This window comes from Labeo rohita, chromosome 1 (genome assembly GCF_022985175.1).
Source record: "Labeo rohita strain BAU-BD-2019 chromosome 1, IGBB_LRoh.1.0, whole genome shotgun sequence".
Classification (NCBI taxonomy): domain Eukaryota; kingdom Metazoa; phylum Chordata; class Actinopteri; order Cypriniformes; family Cyprinidae; genus Labeo; species Labeo rohita.
The window spans coordinates 42,425,501-42,447,462 of NC_066869.1; the positions used below are offsets into that span (position 1 = coordinate 42,425,501).

The following is a 21,962-nucleotide window of genomic DNA, read 5'->3' on the forward strand; positions in this document are numbered from 1 at the left end:
AATGAGTAAGAAAGTGTGTGTGTGTGTGTTTGTTTTTGTTCTGTCATGGAGGCTTTACACCGCATACATAAGTGTACATTAAAAGTTTGCATTTGACTGTTTAAGGATGTGTATAACGATGCAGGCCCAGAATACAATCATCGTAATATATTAGTGTTTGAAGAAGATAATCAGGAAACGCAGCAGAGGTAGAGAGCTAAAATGAGTAGCGTGGCTTACCGCTCGGTGTTTTGGCAGCGTGAATATATTTACTGACGGATATGAATGCTTGCTGTAATTTGGCTTTTGTGTAATTCTCAACTGTTGTTACAAGCTGACTGCGTTTGCTGTCTGTTAATACTGTCTGTATTCATGCTGCCTGCATTGTCGGATCCAGACGGATTTTCTTCATATTTACTCTGCTGTTTTGGGGAGAAAATCTGTGTAATTCTGCAGAATGCTTTTTTTAAACACAAAACATAATGTCGAACAGTTGACGAGTCTTACTGGTAGCTGAAAACATCAAATTACCTAAAGTATTTATAAACAAACACACACAAGGAGTGTACAGTACTGTAGATACACATTGAATGCTCATTGTCCCTAAAATCTTTTTTCTCTCACTGCAAAAATGGGATGTGAATTGCAAAGACGACGTGTTGATAAATGTGTCAAAAGCACTCACAAACATTCTTTCTGTCTTATTTACATTTGTTTACACCTCTCCACTAGCTTAGACAGATGTGTCTTCTCTAATATGATATTCTGGGCGGTTGTTGCATCCTGTGGTGACTTTTGCATAAGCAGAAACCTCAAATTTTAAGTTTAACGTTGTTGTGAGTGTGATTTGCTACCCAATAAATACATTTCTCCCTGTGTTCAGATATGCATGGAGAATGATAATTGCTAAAACTATATTAAAAATACAACAGCTAGCACTGTAATAAAAATTACATTTAAAAAAATATGTATATACATGTACTGTAGACATGTATACATACAATATATGTACAGGGGTTGGACAATGAAACTGAAACACTGGCCAATATAGTGTTGGAGGTTTCATGGCTATATTTATGCAGCCTGGTGGCCAGTCTTTACTGATCGCACATTCCACCAATAAGAGCAGAGTGTGAAGGTTAACTTTGTGCACCCAATAGCTCAAACATTGTACCCTGAAGGTGGTGCCGTGTATTAGGATGATAATGCACCAATACACACAGCAAGACTGGTGACAAGAGTGATTTGATGAACATGAAAGTAAAGTTAAACATCTCCCATGGCCTGCACAGTTACCAGATCTGAATATTATTGAGCCACTTTGGGGTGTTTTGGAGGAGCGAGTCAGGAAATGTTTTCATACACCAACATCACATAGTGACCTGGCCACTGTTCTGCGAAAGGAATGGCTCAAAATCCTTCTGGCTACTGTGCAGGACTTGTATTTGTCATTCCCAAGATGAAATAATGCTGTATTGGCTGCAAAAGGAGGCCAAACGGCATACTAATTGTGGTCTAAACCCAGGTGTTTCAGTTTCACTGTCCAACCCCTGTATGTATTATGTATATTATATATGTATAATATATTAAATATCAATAAAATATGTATACATACAATATATTTGTGACCCTGGACCACAAAACCAGTCATAAGGGTCAATTTGTTGAAATTAAGATTTGAAAAAGCTAAATAAATGAGCTTTCTATTGAGGTATTGGTTAGAATAGGACAATATTTGGCTGAGAAAATCTGGAATCTGAGGGTGCAAAGAAATCAAAATGTTGAGAAAATCGGCTTTGGAGTTGTCCAAATGAAGTTCTTAGCCATGCATATTACTAATTAAAAATTAAGTTTTTATATATTTATGGTAGGAAATTTAATGGAACATGATCTTAATATGATTTTTGGCATAAAAAAGAAAAATCGATAAATTTGACCCATGCAATGTATTTTTGGCTATTGCTGAAAATATACCCGTGCTACTTGGTTTTGTGGTCCAGGGTCACATTTAATGTTTTTAAAAGAAGCCTCTTCTGCTCACCAAGGCTGCATTTATGATTAAATATACAGTGAAAGCATTACAACTGTGAAATATTATTACAATTTAAAATAACCGTTTTCTATTTAAATATATTTTCAAACGTAGTTTATTTCTGTGGTGCAAAGCTGAATTTTCAGCATCATTACTCCAGTCTTCAGTGTCACATAATCTTTCAGGAATCATTGTAATATATATATGCACACACTAAAAAATCCAGCCACACCAAAAATATATCGAGAAAGTGAAATATATATGAAAAAGTGAGCACTCAAGAAAGCATGGACTAAAACATCTGCTCTTTGGTCTGTTTTTAAGTCATTTTACACTTTTGTCACTTTTTCACATATGAAAAATAAAAAATATGTTTTTGATAGACCTTTTTTGGTCTGATTGGATTACAACTTCCTCCTTTTTGTTCCCAGCACCCATGAATTCATTGTTTTTTCTGTTTGCACACACTCAGTTCCTGTTTTATAAAACAGAAATCTTGTGCAATTTTTTAATCATTACAGTTGCCTTTTGATTAATGCATCATTGTTGAATAAGAGTACTAATTTCTTTTTATTAAATCTTACTGCCCCTTTTAAAAGATAATGTATAAGACTTAATAAAATATAAATATGAAACATGAATGAATTATAAGCACAAAAATATGAACAAAAACTATCATTTTAAATTATAACTTAATGTAATGTATTAGACAAAATTACTATTTTAACTGGTAATTTCCTAATTCAAACAGACCAAAACAGTTCAGTCTACATATTCTAAAACCTGACTTGAATTAAGTCTAATTTAATTTCCAACAGCCATGAAGCCACCCATATCAACCTAATCGCATGCTAATAATCACTTGGCTTGGCAGCAAGTTTTGCACGAGCAAGAACCACTCGCATTTTATGCAGACAGTCCATTTAAGCCCAGCACGAAATCTTCACAGCATTCACACGTTTTAGTAAGACGAAGGAACATGTATGTTATTTAAGAGCGCTAATAAGAAAAAGAGTGGTTCTTTATCCTCAGCTGCCTAAGGAATCCATTATGTGTCGTATGACAACTGAGAAATACTGCTATTAGGAGCAAGAAACGAACATGGTCTGAAAGGAAAGGTACAAGACTTAAAGGTTTGAGAAGAATCCTTTCAAATATTCACTTCCTCTTTCCTGTTTTTACTCAAAGACACATCTGAAGAATAAGAGCTGACGGTATCTTTCTTTATACACATGAACAAAACCCGCAAACTAAAGGATTTCTCACATCAGCGTACATAGGAGGAATAAAACAAGCAGCTCAAGACACAGATGGCAGTCACCCCCCCCTCCCCTCTTTCTCTGGGGTCTGCAGTGCTCTTGACACCTGGACATCATGACATTCTCCATTTAGCTGTTCAGCATCACCAGCCAGATGAGAATGTGTATAAAAGATGAGAGGCTAACTGACAAGATGAAAGGATGCGCAGAGAAAAGACGAGGGTGTTGTAAAATCACATGCCCAAACACATGTCTCTTTAATGCCCTTCATTTCAGTTCTCTGCTGTGTTAGACTTTTTTAAGCTTAGAAGTTTTATGAGGATGTGTTTTAATAAAGAAAATGCAGAGACAGCTGATGGTGACATTTAAAAGAATAGTTCATCCACAAATGAAAATTCTGTCATTATTTACTCCCCCATATGTCCTTCAAATCCCTTTTATTTATTTTTTTTTTTTCAGTGGTATTTTTAAAAGAATATTCACATACATCTTTTCCATACAGCAGCTCATATAGTGACCAAGGGCTGTCAAGCTCAAAAAGAAAGAAATAAACTATAAAAGTGGTCCATGCTCTATATTGCAAGTCTTCTAAAGTCATATGTAGGGATGCGGAAAACACGGACGGAATCATGGAATCCAGTCAAAAAAATGGAATTTACTGTCTAACGCGGAATGTCATGGAATTTGCCAAAATTTAATAAATAAATCAAAAGTAGTTCTGCACACTTAAATAAAAATACGATGTGGACTAGTGTGTGTGAAAATAAGCTGCAAAAATACTATTTAAATATGAATCCTGCATGTTCTGCGTGTCTCTATGTGAATGAATAGTGGAGACGCACGGTTTCGTTTACTACACACACTGAAGCACACATGAAGCTCGCAGCGTTTCAGCCTCAGTATATGAGTACATGAATGTAATTTCTATTTCTGTAAGTCATTTTACAGTTTTATTTGAGAAAACCTATCATCATATCATAAACAGAAACTTAAAGGTCTTCACAGCAACCCACCAAAATAAAAGTTCAGTTTAACTTGAAGGAACTGTGACTGAAATATATGACTTAATGTAGGCCTAATAATAGTTATTAAATTATTATTAATTATTATTAAAACATTATTTTTAAAGAGTATTTGCCAGAATTTAGTAACCAGAAAAATGTAAATACCCAGCACAGTTTTTCTGAAAAAAATGAATGAATAAATAAATACGTTTTTTTTTTGTATATATAAAATCATTTAAATAGAGAAAATTAAATGAAACCATTCAAATGGAATCCAGAAGCAGGTTAAAAGAAAACTGAATTTGAGGAAAAAAATAAAACATATTTCATAGGGCATTAAAATACAATTTTTGTTCAACTTTTAAGAAATTGCTGTTTTATTGTGTTTACACAATTATAAAATTATATGTTTTAATTAATTAGACATGCTTTTTGATATTTTTAAATTGAACCGTTAAAACTAGACAAATTAAAAAGGAAAGAACCAGAATTTGGAAAAAAAAAAAAAAAAAAAAAAACGGAATTTGGAAAAAAATAAAGCAGATTTCATAGGGCCCTATATATATGATAGTGATCACAGTGAAATGTAAGATTTGTAATAAAAAAAAAAATCTTATGTGAGTGTGTGTGTCACAGAAAAAAAATAATTCTGTATATTATATAAGCATACAAGAATTGATAAATATATATATATATATATATATATATACTTTTTTTTTTTTTTACTTGATCAACAATGACAGTACAGAGTTTTAATATTGTTGCAAAAAATCCTAAAAAAACCTAAAAATCTAATATCCAATTTTTTTGAGCAAATCCTTACAACAACAAAAAACAACAACAACAAAACAATACATGGTTTCCACAAAATAACTGTACCATCTGTAATAAGCACCAAATCAGCATATTAGAATGATTTCTGAATGATCATATGACACTGAAGACTGAAGTGGCCCTCTAACTTTAAATTATTCAACACTTATTTTAAACTGTAATAATATTTCACAATATGACTGTTTTTACCCCTTTTTTTCAAATACTGTAAGTGCAACCTTTGTGGTGACCTTTGTAACTTCAAACTTTTGGTAGTGTACTCAAAATATCATGTACATTAATAGTAACACTTTAGAATAGGGAACATTTATTCACTATTAACTACGACTTTTCCCTCAATAAATTCCTAATTTGCTGCTTATTAATAGTTATTAAAGTAGTTGTTAAGTTTAGGTATTGGGTAGGATTAGGGTTGTAGAATAAGGTCATGTAGAATAAGGCACTGATATGTGCTTAATAAGTACTAATAAATGGCTAATATTCTAGTAATATGCATGTTAATAAGCAACTAGTTAAGAAACCATAAAAAAAAGTATTACCATATTAATAATAGCATGAATAATCTCAGCTGAACATTACATGTTTTTCTTTAAAGTAGTTAAATTTAATTAAAGGTTGTACTGTTTCAGTAGTATTACATTGAATGGTCTAGCTGTGTGAATGTGGAGGAGTGTAAATGATCTCCTTTTTTTTTTTTTTTTTTTTTTCCTGTTAAGTTTCGTTTCCCCCCCTCCCTGCGGTAAAGTCTATAATATAATTTCATCTTTTTTGTGTTCTTTTATTTATGTTGTTTTCATGAGTGTGATTTGAGTCCTCTGTGGCTGTCGTGGTGTTGTGGTTTTGAGTTTAGTTGTTATTGGTTTTCTTTATCTTGTCTTATTATTATGGCCCTGCTTGAGAAACTACAATCCAGTCTATAACAACGCTATTATTTCTTTTTACACTTTTATTGTTATAGTGCTCTGGGCAACAGACCTCATGGGTTAACCTTCGTGTTCATCTCAATGTGATATTGCCCATCCTCGTGCTGCTATCCAAACTATACCCACAACCTCAGTGCAGACAGCGTGAGGACATAATTACAGCAAATTCAACAGTAAAAACATGAGCTGAATAGATCAGGAGCGATGCAGTCCGCTGTGCAGTGCTCAAGGCTTTTATTCAGCACAGCGTGATCTGAGGACACCGTCCGCCACCTGTTAGGAACGCAGGGAATAAGCTTGGTTTAATATTTGTTTCTCCTCCTACACAGAGGGTCTCCTTTTTGACCCTGCTTCCAGGTCTCACACCTCAGATTCGTCTCTTGCAGCCCAGCTCCAAAGCAAGCCAGGAATGTCTTTGGTGCTGCAGTTCGCTCAAAGAAAGCGCATACACTGTGTGGGTAAAAGTCAAGTGCTAAGGTTAAACCTGAAAGGTGGAGAAGAATGCTGGAATGAAAATGCAAGAAAATAAAAATAGAAATGCCTATTACATTTAAATGAGCCCAGTCTGGACTCTTAGCAATTGTATTTCATTCATTTGGATACACTATTGCTCAAATGGTTGGGGTCAGTAAGTGTTTTTATTTTTATTTTTTTTACAGAAATTAGTCTTTTATTCAGAAAGGAGCCGTTCAATTCATGAAAAGTGACAGTAAGGATTTTTATAAGGTTAGAAAAAAAATTCTATTTCAAATAAACGTGGCTCTTTTGAACTTTTTGTTCTTCAAAGTATCCTTAAAAATTGATGTTTCAACCAAAATATTAAGCAGAACAACTATTTTCAACATCGATAATGATCTCATCATTATCAATGTTAAAAATAATGATAAAATAATATCAATATTTTTCTCAAGCAGCAAATCAGCATATTAAAATGATTTTTGAAGGAGTATGTGACACTGAAGACTGGAATGACCCTGTTATTAAAATAAAATAAAATAAAATCCTGACCCCAAACTTTGATACATTCTCATATATTATTGTTATTATTATTACATTTTTACATATCTGAATTATGATGTAAATCAAATATGTAAATATATATATATATATATATATTACATGCATAATCTTGCACCAATATTTTCTTAATATATTGTCAATGTGTTGATGATTTTGCATGGTTTTGCTCTCTACTGCTAGTTTTATTTATGTATTTATTTTTGCCTGTGCCTAATTAAATGGCCCAATATAATAAATTATAGGAAAGAAATTAATACTTTTATTTAGCAAGGGCACTTTAAATTGATCAAAAGTGATAATAAAGACATTTTTTTATGTTACAAAAGATTTATATTTCAGATGAATGCTGTTCTTCTGGACTTTCTATTCATCAAAGAAAACCTGTTTTCAACATAATAACAACAATAATAGTAATAAATGTTTTCGAGCAGCAAATCAGAATATTAGAATGATTTCTGAAGGATCATGTGACTAGAGTAATAATGCTATCAGCTTTGAAATCACAGGAATAAATTACATTTTAAATATATATTAAAATAGAAAACAGTTATTTTAAGCAGTAAAAATATTTCAAAATTTTACAGTTTGTGCTGTACTTTGGATCAAATAAATGCAGGCTTTTAAAAGAGACTTCTTTAAAAAACAAGCAAACAAACAAAAAAAGCATTAAAAATCTTACTGTTTTGACTGGTAGTGTATATATTGCACTTAACTCACTTTGATGCCCTCAGTGTAAATGTAAACAAAAATTATTTTTATGCTTGCTTATTCATGAAAACACTAGAAAATAGTAGCATATAGTAGCATAAAGTTAATGTCTTTCAAATGTAATTGAAATGGGGTGAAAATGATTCAAAAACATGCAAAAACCCAGAGGTTCCGGATCTGGTTCTTACACAAATTAAGCCCTTTGCTTAAGTAAATTCATTAGATGTATTGGGTGTATTTTCCCCCCTTGGATCTGCATAGATTTAAGTTGGGATAGAGCCAAAGCAAACCTTAAGCCTTAAGCTTAAACATCTATCAGCAGCTGATCCCCCTCATTATGGAGCTTGCAGCTATCATTCCCTTGAAAAGCATACATCCATTGTAACCGACATATTGTGTCCCATGGTGATCAGCAGGACTCTCTAAAAGATTGTGTTTACTTTTGAATGAAAAAAAATTGACAGACAAACTGTACACCTCTCGACGGAGGTGAGTAAATGCTTGCTAGGTTTCTATTAGCTGTGCTAAGGAGGGATTATGTTGTCTTGAGGGAGTCAAAGCTTTGTAAGCGAATGAATCCCAAACCTCCAAATCCTATTAGCTGCATACGGAGGTGAGGGAACACAGAGCCATGGCTTAACCTTAAGACTGACAGACGCACAATTGTGTTTTATTGCATCTGTTTGTCCTCTCTCTTTCAGCACGACACAAACACGCGCCAGCATAATAGAAATGGTGAGGGTTTCTAAAAACTTGATTCATATCTGTTTTGTTGCTTTAAACGATCCTTTCACTTTGGTTTCTCCTTCTCTATCTAATCTGAAACATGCTGATGGTGAGAAGGTGGTGGTGAGAAGGCATCGAGACCTGTCTGAAATCAGTGTTTGCATAACATCCTGTCTAGATGCCTTCATCAATTTGCTTTTTGAAAGCAGAATAGATATTTCTTTCGCTGTTGTTTTTTTCCAATTTATGACTCATAAAAAAAGAATCAGCATTGTAGTTGCTATATCTTTGCTTGGTTATTTCTCAAGTTCACTTGAATTTGTTCTAGACTATCAGACGTGGCATCTATGGCCTTGGAAGTCCGTCTGAAATCAGTCTAAAAGTTAGGATTATTTAAATGTTTTTGAAAGAGGTTTCTTACCAAGGCCACATTTTTTTTCAAGTAAAAAGTAAAAACAGTAGGCCTATTGTGAAATATTATTCTACTAACTACTAACTTTTCTATTAATATATTTTAATTTATTTGTGTGATACCAAAGCTAAATTTGATTATCAGTGTTAAAAAATAGTTGTTCTGCTTAATATTTTTGTGGAAACGTGATCATGATATTTGAAATACAGATTGTTTGTAACATTATAAATGCTTTTACTGTCACTTGTGATAAAAAAAACCCCTCAAATATATAATAATTAATACAAAATGTTGTCGTAATCTAACAAATGTGCTCAGTTTTTATTTATGAGACTGATTTCTTAAAAAGGTTTTATTCTATTTTTTTCCTCACACAAAAAGTGCTATGGTACAGTGAAGGTCAAAACTTTACACCCCCCTTTCAGAATCTGCAAAATGTTAATTATTTTAGCACAATAAGAGGGATGCATGTTATTGTTTATTTAGTACTGACCTGAATAAGATGTTACACATAAAAGACATTTACATATAGTCCACAAGAGAAAATAATAGCTGAATTTATACAAATGACCCTGTTCAAAAGTTTACATACACTTGATTCTTAGCACTGTGTTGTTACCTGAATGATCCACAGCTGTGTTTTTTTGTTTAGTGATAGTTGTTCACAAGTCCCTTGTTGGTCCTGAACAGTTAAACTACCCGCTGTTTTTCAGAAAAATCTTTCAGGTCCCGCAAATTCTTTGGTTTTTCAGCATTTTTGTGCATTTGAACCCTTTCCAACAATGACTGTATGATTTTGAGATCCATTTTTTCACACTGAGGACAACTCATATGCAACTATTACGCTCACTGAAAAAAACATGCATTAAGAGCTGGGGGGTGAAAACTATTTGAATTTAAAGATTAGGGTAAATTTAACTTATGTTGATTTACTTCTGTAGCTTCTGAAGGGCAGTACTACATTAAAAAAATATGATATTTAGGCAAAATAAGAAAAATGTATGCATCTCCATTCTGTTCAAAAGTTTTCATCCCCTAGCTCTTAATACATGTTTTTTCTTCTGGAATATCAGTGAGTGTTTGAACCTTTTGTAATAGTTGCATATGAGTCCCTCAGTTGTCCTCAGTGTGAAAAGATGGATCTCGAAATCATACAGTCATTGTTGGAAAGGGTTCAAATACACAAAACTACTTGAAAAACCAAAGAATTGTGGGACCTGAAGGATTTTTCTGAAGAACAGCAGGCAGTTTAACTGTTCAGAACAAACAAGGGATTAATGAACAACTATTACTAAACAAAAAAACAGCTGTGGATCATTCTGGTAACAGGTTATTTTTATAAATTCAGCTATTATGTTCTCTTGTGGACTATATGTAAACATCTTTTATGTGAAATATCTTATTCAGGCTAGTACTAAATAAGCAATAACATGCATCTTGTATGATCCCTCTTATTTTGGTAATATTTTGTAATGCCTTTACTGTCACTTTTGATCAGTTTAACTTTTTGAACATAAGAAAAACTCAAAAAATTAAAAACCTTTAAACAAAAAATGCTATGGTATTCTCTGAACTATGATGGAGCAAAGTAAAAAACAAGGTTTATGTATATTGTAATTATACAGAACCATGACATTACGATCTAATAAATAAAGAAGTTTACAAATATTTTTTTCTTAACGGTAAATATGTAGTAATATTCACTGAACTTTATGTGTGATATACACTTGCATATTACACCTCTGTTGTCTCAAATATTAGGCTGATTTCTTTGCTTAATTTAATATTTCCCCTATTATTATGCAAGATAATGACATAAGCATCTAGGTTATAGCTGATTTTTTATTAACCTCTATACCCTATGATTATACTTTCTAGTAGACACCAAAACAATCTGAAACCACAAATCTGTTACATTTTGCATTGAATTAAAACCACGCAAAAGACAAGCTTCTGCACTATATGTCTCAAACCTTTGGATCCACTGCATGTTATTTGCGTAAGCATGTATCTCTGTTCTCTGTGTGCGTGTTTATACACAAGGGGAAAAGAACAATGAAAAGAAATCAGCTTTCTTGCTCTGTTTCTTTCTCTGTCCATTTTTCTTTCCCAACTTCTTTCCTTTTTTGTTCTGTTACAAAAAAGGAAAATAAAATAAAGTTTTATTGGTGAAGGAGAAACAGGCTGGTCGGAGGGGAGGAGGAAAGAGGAATGGATGAAGATATGCATTAGTCAGAGGACGGGAGTGCAGGAGAAAGCCCATGAATCTCAATCTAACTTTATTCAGCTGGGACCAGGAAAGAGCAAGCCAGCAAGGTCATCTGAGACAGAGTGACGCAACAATTACAAAAGCCTGCCAGGTCCATTGTGATTGGTCATCTGACTCTTTGATCAATGTCAAGGAAGTGTTTTTTTTTTTTTGAAAATGTCATGATTTCTGCTCACCCTCAACTCAGTAGTGTAGCATGAGAGAAGTATAGCTTTTCTGATATATTTTGATAAAATAGCTATTCTGATTTATGGTGTACGTGTCAACATTCATTATATATGAGGGATTTTCATTAGAGAGAGATTATGATGATTAAATGATGTGGAAATTGACTGGATATTGTCCTGCTGTTAGAATGTGGTATTATATTTTGCAGAATATATAAATATACATTTTGCAGGAACTGTACCATTCATAATGTTACAAAAGATTTCAGTTTCAAATAAATATCTCAAATAATCCTAAAATAAAAATTTCTCATGGTTTCCACAAAAATAATAAGGGGCACAACTGTTTTTAGCATTGATAATAATAAGAAATGTTTCTTTAGAAGCAAATCAGCATATTAGAATGATTTCTGTAGCATCATGTGACACTGAAGACTGGAGTAATGATGCTGAAAATTCAGCTTTGCATTACTGAAATAAATTATATTTTAAAACATATTAAAATAAATAACAGTTATTTTAGATTGTAAAAAATATTTCATATTATTACTGTTTACTGTATTTTTATTAGCGCATAATGTCGTCCATCAAATTAACTGACAACGACCTTTATACAGTTTTGTGCAAAAGATTGGGAACCCCTTGCAGGATATGTGAAAATGTAAATTAACAAAATAAGAGAGATCATACAAAATGCATGTTATTTTTTATTTAGCACTGTCCTGAGTAAGATATTTTACATAAAAGATGTTTACATATAGTCCACAAGACAAAAAAATAGCTGAAATTATTAAAATAACCCCCTGCAAAAGTTTGTGAACCCTTGGTTCCTAATACTGTGTGTGGTTACCTGGATGATCTATGACTTGTTTTGTTTTGTTTTGTGATGGTTGTTCATGAGTCCCTTGTTTGTTCTGAACAGTTAAACTGAGCACTGCTCTTCAGAAAAATCCTCCAGGTCCTGCAGATTCTTGCGTTTTCCAGCATCTTTTGCATATTTGAATCCTTTCCAGCAGTGACTGTATAATTTTGAGATCCATCTTTTCACACTGAGGACAATTGAGGGACTCAAACACAACTATTAAAAAAGGTTCAAACTTTCACTGATGCTCCAGAAGGAAACACAATGCATTAAGAGGGGTGAAAACTTTTGGAATTTGAAGATAAAGGTAAACTGTACTTAATTTGTCTTCCAGGAAACATGCAAGCATCTTCTGTTTATTCCGAAGGCCAGTACTAAATGGAAAAAAGAAGATATTTTAATAAAATAAGAAAATTTTTTACATCTTCATCCTGTTCAAAAGTTTTCACCCCCTAGCTCTTAATGCATCGTGTTTCCTTTGGCATGTTTGAATCACTCACTTGTCCTCAGTGTGAAAAGATGGATGTCAAAATCATACAGTCACTGCTGGAAAGGGTTCAAATATCCAAAAGATGCTGGAAACCTAAATAATCTGCAGGACCTGGAGGATTTTTCTGAAGAGCAGTGCTCAGTTTAACTGTTCAGAACAAACAAGGGGCTGATGAACAACCACCACAAAACAAAACAAAAAAAAAAAAAAAAAAACAGTCAACCAAATTTTTTAAAAAAAAAAAAGTTATTTTAATAATTTCAGCTATTTTTTGTCTTGTGGACTATATGTAAACATCTTTTATGTTAAATATCATACTAAGGAGAGTACTAAATAAATAAATAACATGTATTTTGTATGATCTCTCTTATTTTGTCTGACTGCATCTAAACCTTCACAGCTCATCTTAGGTTATAGAATGTGGTTGCGACTCCTGTAACCAAAATGTGTCTGAACACAATCGTATGAATGACTCAAATACAGGACCGACAACTATATTCTGCTGCTGTGTGAATGTGGCCTATAAATTCTACAGTTCTACAGTATCCTAAAAGTTTTTCTACAGTTCTTTGTAGTGCTTGTTTCCTAAAGCAGAATACGCATATCCCTTGACAGCTTTTCACATAGCATCTACAGTATAACAATCACCAGGGGTGTATAATTGATCTGTGAAGGACAGTCCAGTGCTGTGGAGTGTGTGAACATCAAGTGCCTGACTGTATGATATAGTAAATGCTTTCAGTGCCAGAACATTCTGTTCTGAAATCAAAGCTTCAAGTTAAGACCACATTACCCAGAGGTACATTACGGAAAGACACAATCGGATTAAAGCTACAGACATTTAGACCTGACCTCGATGTCAGTTCTATCATCACAGCAAAACTAAGAGAAATTACTGTACGTCTGACCCTTTTGCCTTGGCCCTCAGTTGCTCAACACTGTGTGTGTTTGCATTCGGTTGCATTTCTTTTTAGTTTACAAAAGCGTATTCAGCATAATCCAGTGTTTTATGTATATTTGTTAGCAAAAAAACAAGAACAGCCCATAAAATATGAAAATATATGTCATTTTGCTCCAGTAGCATTCCTCATTTGCAGCATCTACAGCAAATGAGATGGAAACAGAATAATAAGTATCTCCTCTGCACCCTATTTATTGTACTTTTCCTTTGGTTATCATTTATCAAACACACTTGCTATCATTAGGCCATAACTAGAGGTCTAAATCGTGTGTGTTTGTGTAGATGTAAATGTCCTACCCACACAGCTGCAGAGATCTGATTGGTGCTCCCAGTTGCTCAAGTATCCAGTCAGATGTCCTTTGAGAAGATCTGCAAACACATAAGACTTGAGTCATAAATTGAGACATTAAAATGATTCAGTGTAGTCTCATTCACCAAAAAATGGTATTATAATGTTGTTAGGCATGCATCACTATTTTTATAGTTCAGAACTTTATGAATGAATGAACATGAAAGATAGCCTTGATCTTTTAAACACAAATCAAGCAGAATAAAATACCATAAACTTATATTGAAGGAGGGACCTGAGTCATATCTATAGACCAGAATATCACTGAAACTTGACTTTTTCCACTGTATTTAAGATTTATGTTTTTGAATTGCATATAACATTTCTATACATGTGGAGTACATCAATTTGGTGAACCAACTATTTACACAATTGCTAGTAAATTTTACAAATAATTACAAAGAAACAAGTAACACATTGAAATAAACTTCCCATTTTGGTCACACTTTATTTTAAGGTCCAATTCTCGCTATTAACAAATCATTAGCTATGACTTTTGCTTTAACAAACTCCTAATTTGCTGCATGTTAATAGTTACTAAGGTAGTTGTTAAGTTTAGCTATAGTATAGGATTAGGGATGCAGAATATAGTCAGGCAAAATATGTGTTTTATAAGTACTAATAAACAGCCAAATGCTAGTAATGTGCATGCTAATAAGCAACTAGTTATCAGTGAGAATTGGTCCCTACTAAAGTGTTACCAAAATTTTAAGTAGAAAGAATGAAATAGTATTTTCAGTAACACAACAATAAGGTTCCATTATTGTTAATGTATTAACGAACATGAACAAACAATGAACAATACATTTATTACAGTCTTTATTAATCTTTGATAATGTTAGTTAATGAAAATACAGTTGTTCATTGTTACTTCATGTTAAATCACAGTGCATTAACTAACATTAACAAACACAACTTAGTGATTTTTAATAAAGCATCATTCTTAGTTCATGTTCACTAAAGTAGTTAACTAATGTTAACTATCGAACATTATTGTAAAGTGTTACCATATTTTGTAAAACATACTTCAATAACCTTTAAATTACAACTTTGAAAAATCTTTTTTACAGTGCTGTTTTAGCATAAAAAATAATAAAGGTAATGTTATGCATAGTCAGATCTAAAATAGAAAGAAAACCGTAAGTTTTCTGCACTCAATGTGAAAAACAATTACATTAAAAAAAGTATAAAGATGGTTAAAAATATAGCTAGCTGGAACAAGCAATATTCAATTAGTTAAAATGTCTGAGAATGAAACACATTGCATGTAAACGTGATAATTATTTTGTATTTAAAACGCATTAACTTTATTAGTACTATTACAGAAATCTCAACTTTTTCTTCAATGTTTCTTTTTGATCTGACTAAATTATGTATTATTTTCTTCCGAAATCCTAAAATGCAATCTGACATTGATACACAGGTTCAAAAGAGCGTATCTAAACGCTTGCCCTTCTAATTTTCTAGACAAGCAAGGAAATCATTGGTTTATCATAATAGAAGCAATTTGACATGAATAGAATTGGGTATTGAATGAAGTCTGGCGAGTAAAAATGCGTTGAATACCATCAAAATGCCTGCATTTTATTTATTTATCCCAATTTCTCCTACATACGGATTCATTTGAAGCAGAGGCCAGAGATCCTACAGTACACCCACAATGTCTATTACCAACTATTCACCATCACTGTGGATCTATAATGAAATGAGCAGCCATATAACACAAATCATTTCCTCCGCACGCCTGTATAAAAGAAAATCTATCGCAAGCCGTGGTACAGACACTGTGCGTTCATTATGTTCGCATTTCATGAGATGATGAGATTTAACAAATTCAAGAGGGGTTACATGCATCAGAATGCTTTCCGTGGCCTCTGGATTTAAATATTACACTGCCTTCACAATGAGTTCAAAAAGACGACGTGCCAAAAAACTTTTCACCTCATTCATCAAAGTTCTGGCAGCATTCCATCCTGAGGAATCTTTTCTAATTTAGATCTTGTACGACAGCAATGATACAATTGAAGACTCCTGTTCTTCTAATCGCTGTTAAATTCTGAATAATTGGGTGACAACTGACAGTAGCTGTAACCTACTGTAGCATCTCCTAAGAAAGATGTAGTTGACATTAATTTATGTATTTATTCGCTTTTTGACAAGGAAAACCTCCTGCTCTGATCCACCCATCTATGTGGCCTACATACAAAACCTACTGTTCCTGAAATCTGCTCTATTAAGTCACACTGACCCAGGATTGTGAGGCCTCTAAGGAATATGCCCTGTGGCAATCTCTCTCTCTGTCTCCACAACCTGACACCTTTACAGTCATGCACACACAAAATAGGCATCACTATGAGAGATCACACAGATCTGTGATGGCAACCATTAGACAGGTTTCAATAGCCCTATCAACATCTCTGACAGAATCACAGCAGATATGTTCATGGAAATCTAGACCATTTGTCTTTATTTCTTTCATTCTTTCTTTCTGGATGTAGTAGCTAGGGGCTTTTAAGTGTTTGTAAGTATATGCATTTGCAAAAATGTTCTGTGATTGATTGTTTTTTTTTTACTACCCAAGTTTCTAGAATCTTGCAACCTGATCAAAGTTAGTTTAACTGTCAGCATGTACGTATATTGCTGGTAAAACATCTGGTTTAATGGCATAGACACTTAATGGAAACCCTATTATCTCCAGTACTGTAGTCATTAAAATACATCCTTGCAATGATTTGTCCAAGCATTCACATCTGCATTTGTATACTTGTATCAAATATGTGAAAACATATGTGAATGTGAATGAAATGACACAAATTAATCAAAAAGTGTCTTATTTACCTTCTCAGGAAAATGTAACTTGTTTAAGGATGTTCAGATGATTTACCTTTACCCATGTAAGACAAACCCAGCTAACAGCTAAACAAATGTTCTTCCAGTAATGTTAATAGAATGTTATATGGTCTTTAAAAACAATCTCAAAATGTTTTTGAAAAGTTCTTTGAACATTCTAAACAAATGTTTTTTTTCAGTAATGCCAACATAATGTTTGTTTAAACTTGTCTGGTCTTAGATATCATTCTCTGAATGTTCTGGAAAAGTTCTTTCAACATTCTAAACAAACGTTCTTCCAGTAATGTTAATAGAATGTTTGTTTAAACTTATATGGTCTTTAATACCATTCTTAGAACGTTCTGGAAAGGTTCTTGCAACATTCTAAACAAACATTCTTCCAGTTTTGTAAATAGAATGTTTGTTTAAAGTTATCTGGTCTTTAATAACATTCTCAGAACATTCTGGAAAAGTTCTTTTAACATTCTAAACAAACATTCTTCCAGTTTTGTAAATAGAATGTTTGTTTAAAGTTATCTCGTCTTTAATAACATTCTTTGAATGGTCTGGAAAAGTGTTTTCAACATTCGAAACAAACGTTCTTCCAGTAATGTCAATAGAATGTTTGTTTAAAGTTGTCTGGTCTTTAATAACATTCTCAGAATGTTTGGAAAAGGTCTTTCAACATTCTAAACAAAACATCCTTCCAGTAATCTGAATTAAAAAAAAAAAAGGTTTCAGTGTACTGGAATGGTTTTGACAATGAGGCAGCCATAGAAACTCCAGTGCCCTGACTACACAACTGATTACAGAGTAGATTGATACTGATTAGGAATTTGATATTTTGCAGTCTTTCATTCCAACCATCTATTCATCCAAATGAAATGAGAGATTATTGGGTGTCAGATTCAGATCAGTCAAAGATGTAGTATCATATTATTGTGAGTCGTCTCACTTTCTCACTACTCCCTCTCACTCTGTGTGTGTGTTTCCCCATTCACTGCCTGTTCTTTTGTCCTTTTAACTGGTGTTAATTAAATGAACAGGGTGCTTATGGAGCGGTGTCTTTCAGTACAATTAACTTGACATACTGTGGTACATTACTGCCATCTTTGCTGTGACCTTAAATAATGTAGATAAACTTTCTTCAAATTAATTGCCAGGTTAATGAGTTCGCAGCGGGTTGTGCATTTCGGCAAATGGTTTCTAGAGTGCCAGCAGGAGGGGAGTGTATGTGTCTGTTTGCTCGAAATAAAAAGTTTTACCTTCACGTTCACATTTTTCATTCTTAATAACTTTTACATTATTGCGCTTGGTCATTTGCATTTGTGTGTATGTGTGGTGGTGGTGGTGGTGGTGGTTTATTGCTTCAGAAATTGTGGAATACAGTGAACAAGCCTTAAGGACTACTTTTATGATGTTTTAATTGCGTTTTTCCTTCTTTTGCTTTTGCTTGACAGTCTGTGGTCAGTGTGTAGAAGTTTCTCAAAAAGCAATACTATCTTATAACCTCAAAACTCTGCCAACACACTTCTTCTGCCAAAGTAAACTTGTTCGGCAGCACACCTGGTACAGCACTGCACTTGCAATGCACAGCGCTCATGAAATATAGGTAACTACAAGAGCTTAAAGACTTGTAGAAGCAAGTTAAAATGTCACGTTTGCTTCAGCAAATGCAATATTATTTGACATTTGACACTATCAGTAAGGTTAAGTGCAGGTAGTACATTATTTTCAGATTCGCAATAGAGCAATAACCTTTTAGCACCACTCACTAGTCATTTAATTTTTTGAACTGCCGTGATACATACAACAACCAATGTAATAAAACATGGCCAGATTCACTTTCATCTGTTTTGGATACAACTGAATGCGCTTTTAGTGCCACTCACTGGACATTTCACTTTGGAAGTGTAACAAAATGTACAAGCAACATGGTACCATTTTGCTGACGCAATCCAATAAGCCTGGGCTATAACAGTCTTTTTGTGTTGGAAGTCTATTGTGTATGTGAACAAAGTCACAGGGGTTTGGAATGAGCTTGAGTAAATAAATACAGACTATCCTTTTAATGCACTTTGTTATTTGTGGATATAGCAAGAGGAAAGAATAGGGAATGGCAGGAAATATGAGGATACAAGATACTGGCAAGGACAGGACTGGATGCATTCACATTTCTAAGCAGAGCAGTATGTCTGAATCCAAAAAAAAAAAAAAAAAAAAAAAGTGCACGCCTGCTTTTCCACGTTTGTGGGTCATGTGTTAGAGGTATACAGTCAGTGTAAGCTCCTTACTGTATTTTTGCTTTTTTATTCTCTCACACACAAACTCACAAGCATTCATCTCTTGGCTATTACATTACAGTGACCCAGAAAAGCATAAAATTGCATCAGTAAGCCCGAAATTACCAAATCCGGTTTTAGTAACCTAGCAGAACACAGGGAAAGCAATCGTTTGGTAGAACAGGTGCTATAATTGTGCTGACATTGTGTGTATGCTTTGTTTTCAGGAGTATGTGTTTGTTTTCTGTGAGCGGTACTTCATGGAGTGTTCTGCAGTTTCTTTCAAGGACCTCCTGGTTGCATCACCTGTTTCAGAAATCAATGGGTGAATAACCAAACACTTATATATATTCATTTGTATTCCAGGCACAGTAGGATGAAGCAGGCATTCGGTAGAGTGAGCACTACCTTCTGGGCTAGCAGGGGAGGAAATACTGCAAGAAAATACTGGGAAAGGGCCAAGTTGTCACTACGTTTCAAATGATATAAATATATACAGTTTATTAATTGCAATATCTGCTGGCTACATAGATTGATGATTTCGTTTCTTATAAATATTTATGTATTTATTTTCCGTTTTCTAACTACAATTTTTTCAGATTTTTAGATGTTGTACAGTATGTGCATTTTGATTAGCTTCATATTTGCAAAAATATGAAAATGCATTTACATTAACACTGAAATCAGCCCACTCATTTTGACTGCATGGCACAAAAAAGATGACACAGTGTTCTGGTAAACAGCACATGGAGAAGCATCAGATCTGTTGAATACTCAAATGAGGCATCAACCACCCGCCCCCAACCAATTTTACGCCACTTGGAACCTTCCACACACCAGCAGAATCTTAATCAACAGAGGTTACTGCAGATCGTGCCGTTTTAATTGATAGCTAGGGATGCCAGCTGAATTTCAAGCTTAGTAGGTGATAGTATCACATCCCCGGAAATGAGTGATACCTCATTATGTCAAGACATCGGGAGGAGAAAGTAGAAGTACAGAAAAGAGATTAACATGAAATGCAAAATTAATGACGGCATGCAGAGGGTGCTCCCAAAGAGAATTACATAAATAATATACTTGCTGCAAAAATCAAGATTCTTAATCAGTATTTTTGGCTTGTTTTCCCATTAAGATATCCTTAAAACAAGATTTATGTAAATGAGAAACAAAACTGCATAAGATATTAAGGGTTGCTTTAATATATATATATATATATATCTCGAATTAAGTTTATTTATCCTACCCCGCTCTCAAATTGCTTTTTAAAGCATAAATTTCAATAAACTTGGTCAGATTTATGCTTGAAGCAAGAAAAGCAATTGCCAAGAAGGTAATTTGCCTAAATTCAAGATATATTGCATGAAAAGAAGCCTTAATATCTTACACAGTTTCTCTTTTCAAGTAAATGTATCTTTTCTCAGTTTAGATGTTTTACTCAAATACAAGATATAAATACTGATTAAGGAATGTATGTATGTATATATTGTTATTATTATTATTCATTAATATATTATTACAGTGTTACAGAGTTAAATCATAACTTCATAATTTATGCTGCAAATAACTAATTTTGTGGCATAAGGTGTTTCAGTAAGTCTAATAATCACTTGGAGTCAATTAGTAATGAGAATTAATAATATATTGGAAATTTCGCACACGCTCACAGCTTCCACAAGTCAGAGACTTCCATTATTGAATTAAATGAACTGATTTAAATTTTGGCTTATAATAGTTCCATTACGTAGTATGAAGCTGGGACTGAAAATAAAGGGGAGTTTAACAAAAGTGTGTTTAAAAAGTCCATTGTGACCGATTTTTGTAATTACAAATAATGCAGACTGAATTTGTATGTGAGTAAAGAAAAAATGACATTTTATGACTGACCTGGCCATGAGGGATCGGATTCAATCTAAATGATAATTTTCTTATGCCAAAAATAATTTTAGTATATTAAGTAGCTCATGATGTATTAAGATATTTTGTAAATTTCCTACCATAAATATATCAAAACTTAATTTTTGATTGGTAATATGCATTGCTAAGAACTTCATCTAGACAACTTTAAAGGCGATTTTCTAAATATATAGATTATTTTGCACCCTCAGGTTTCAGATTTCAAATAGTTGTATCTCAGCCAGATATTGTCCTATCCTAACAAACCGTACATCATTTGAAAGCTTATTTATCCAACTTTCAATTTCTAAAATTGACCCTTATGACTGGTTTTGTGGTCCAGGGTCACATATGACAAAAGAATTTACATTTAAATAACTAAATAAAGAATGATGTGCCAAAAGTCTGAAACTTAGGACGTTGTGAGTTTTCAAAGCAACATGCAGCAACTAACAAATTGAATGAGCTCCAAATAGGCAGAATAGTCAGTGTCAAAAATTTCCACAGCATCTGTCAACAAAACCACAACATAATTTCATCCGTCAAGGGGCAAAAAATAATGACAGCATATGGCAAAAAATAAATAAACTGCTTTAGTGGAAAAAGGTATGGTGGTTATGTCAAAGCTCATACTTGGTGAAAGGTTTCAAAGGATTGCTAAACGATGTTAAAGTACAGGCTCAAACATTACAACATAAGTTTGTGAAAAACCAATGAGACTTTATGGAGATGCAGGGTGCAAACTGGAGTTTTAATTTCTAAATATATTTTCTTTGTGCCCTGACAATCCAGTGGATTACATGATTCGAATTTACAAAGAATCTCTGTGTTTGTATGATTAAATAGATTGGTCAGATTTTCCCTTGAAGTAATCTCATTCACTTTATGAACCTGCATGAACCAACACTGAGGTGAATAATGGACCTGTTCAAACTTGCTATGTTTGTTCGTCAGATAAGA

At 33.4% G+C, this 21,962-nt stretch overlaps 1 protein-coding gene across 4 annotated transcripts in view; it reads right to left on the minus strand.

Moving 5' to 3' along the window:
* Positions 1-21,962, minus strand: part of elfn1b (extracellular leucine-rich repeat and fibronectin type III domain containing 1b) — a 104,421-nt gene that overhangs the window by 18,044 nt on the left and 64,415 nt on the right. For 3 of the 4 annotated variants that reach the window (XM_051113565.1, XM_051113574.1, XM_051113573.1), the window contains exon 2: positions 13,944-14,015. The gene's annotated coding sequence lies outside the window, so the exon portion shown is untranslated. The remainder of the gene's footprint in view (positions 1-13,943; positions 14,016-21,962) is intronic. The other variant, XM_051113572.1, reaches the window with a different exon arrangement.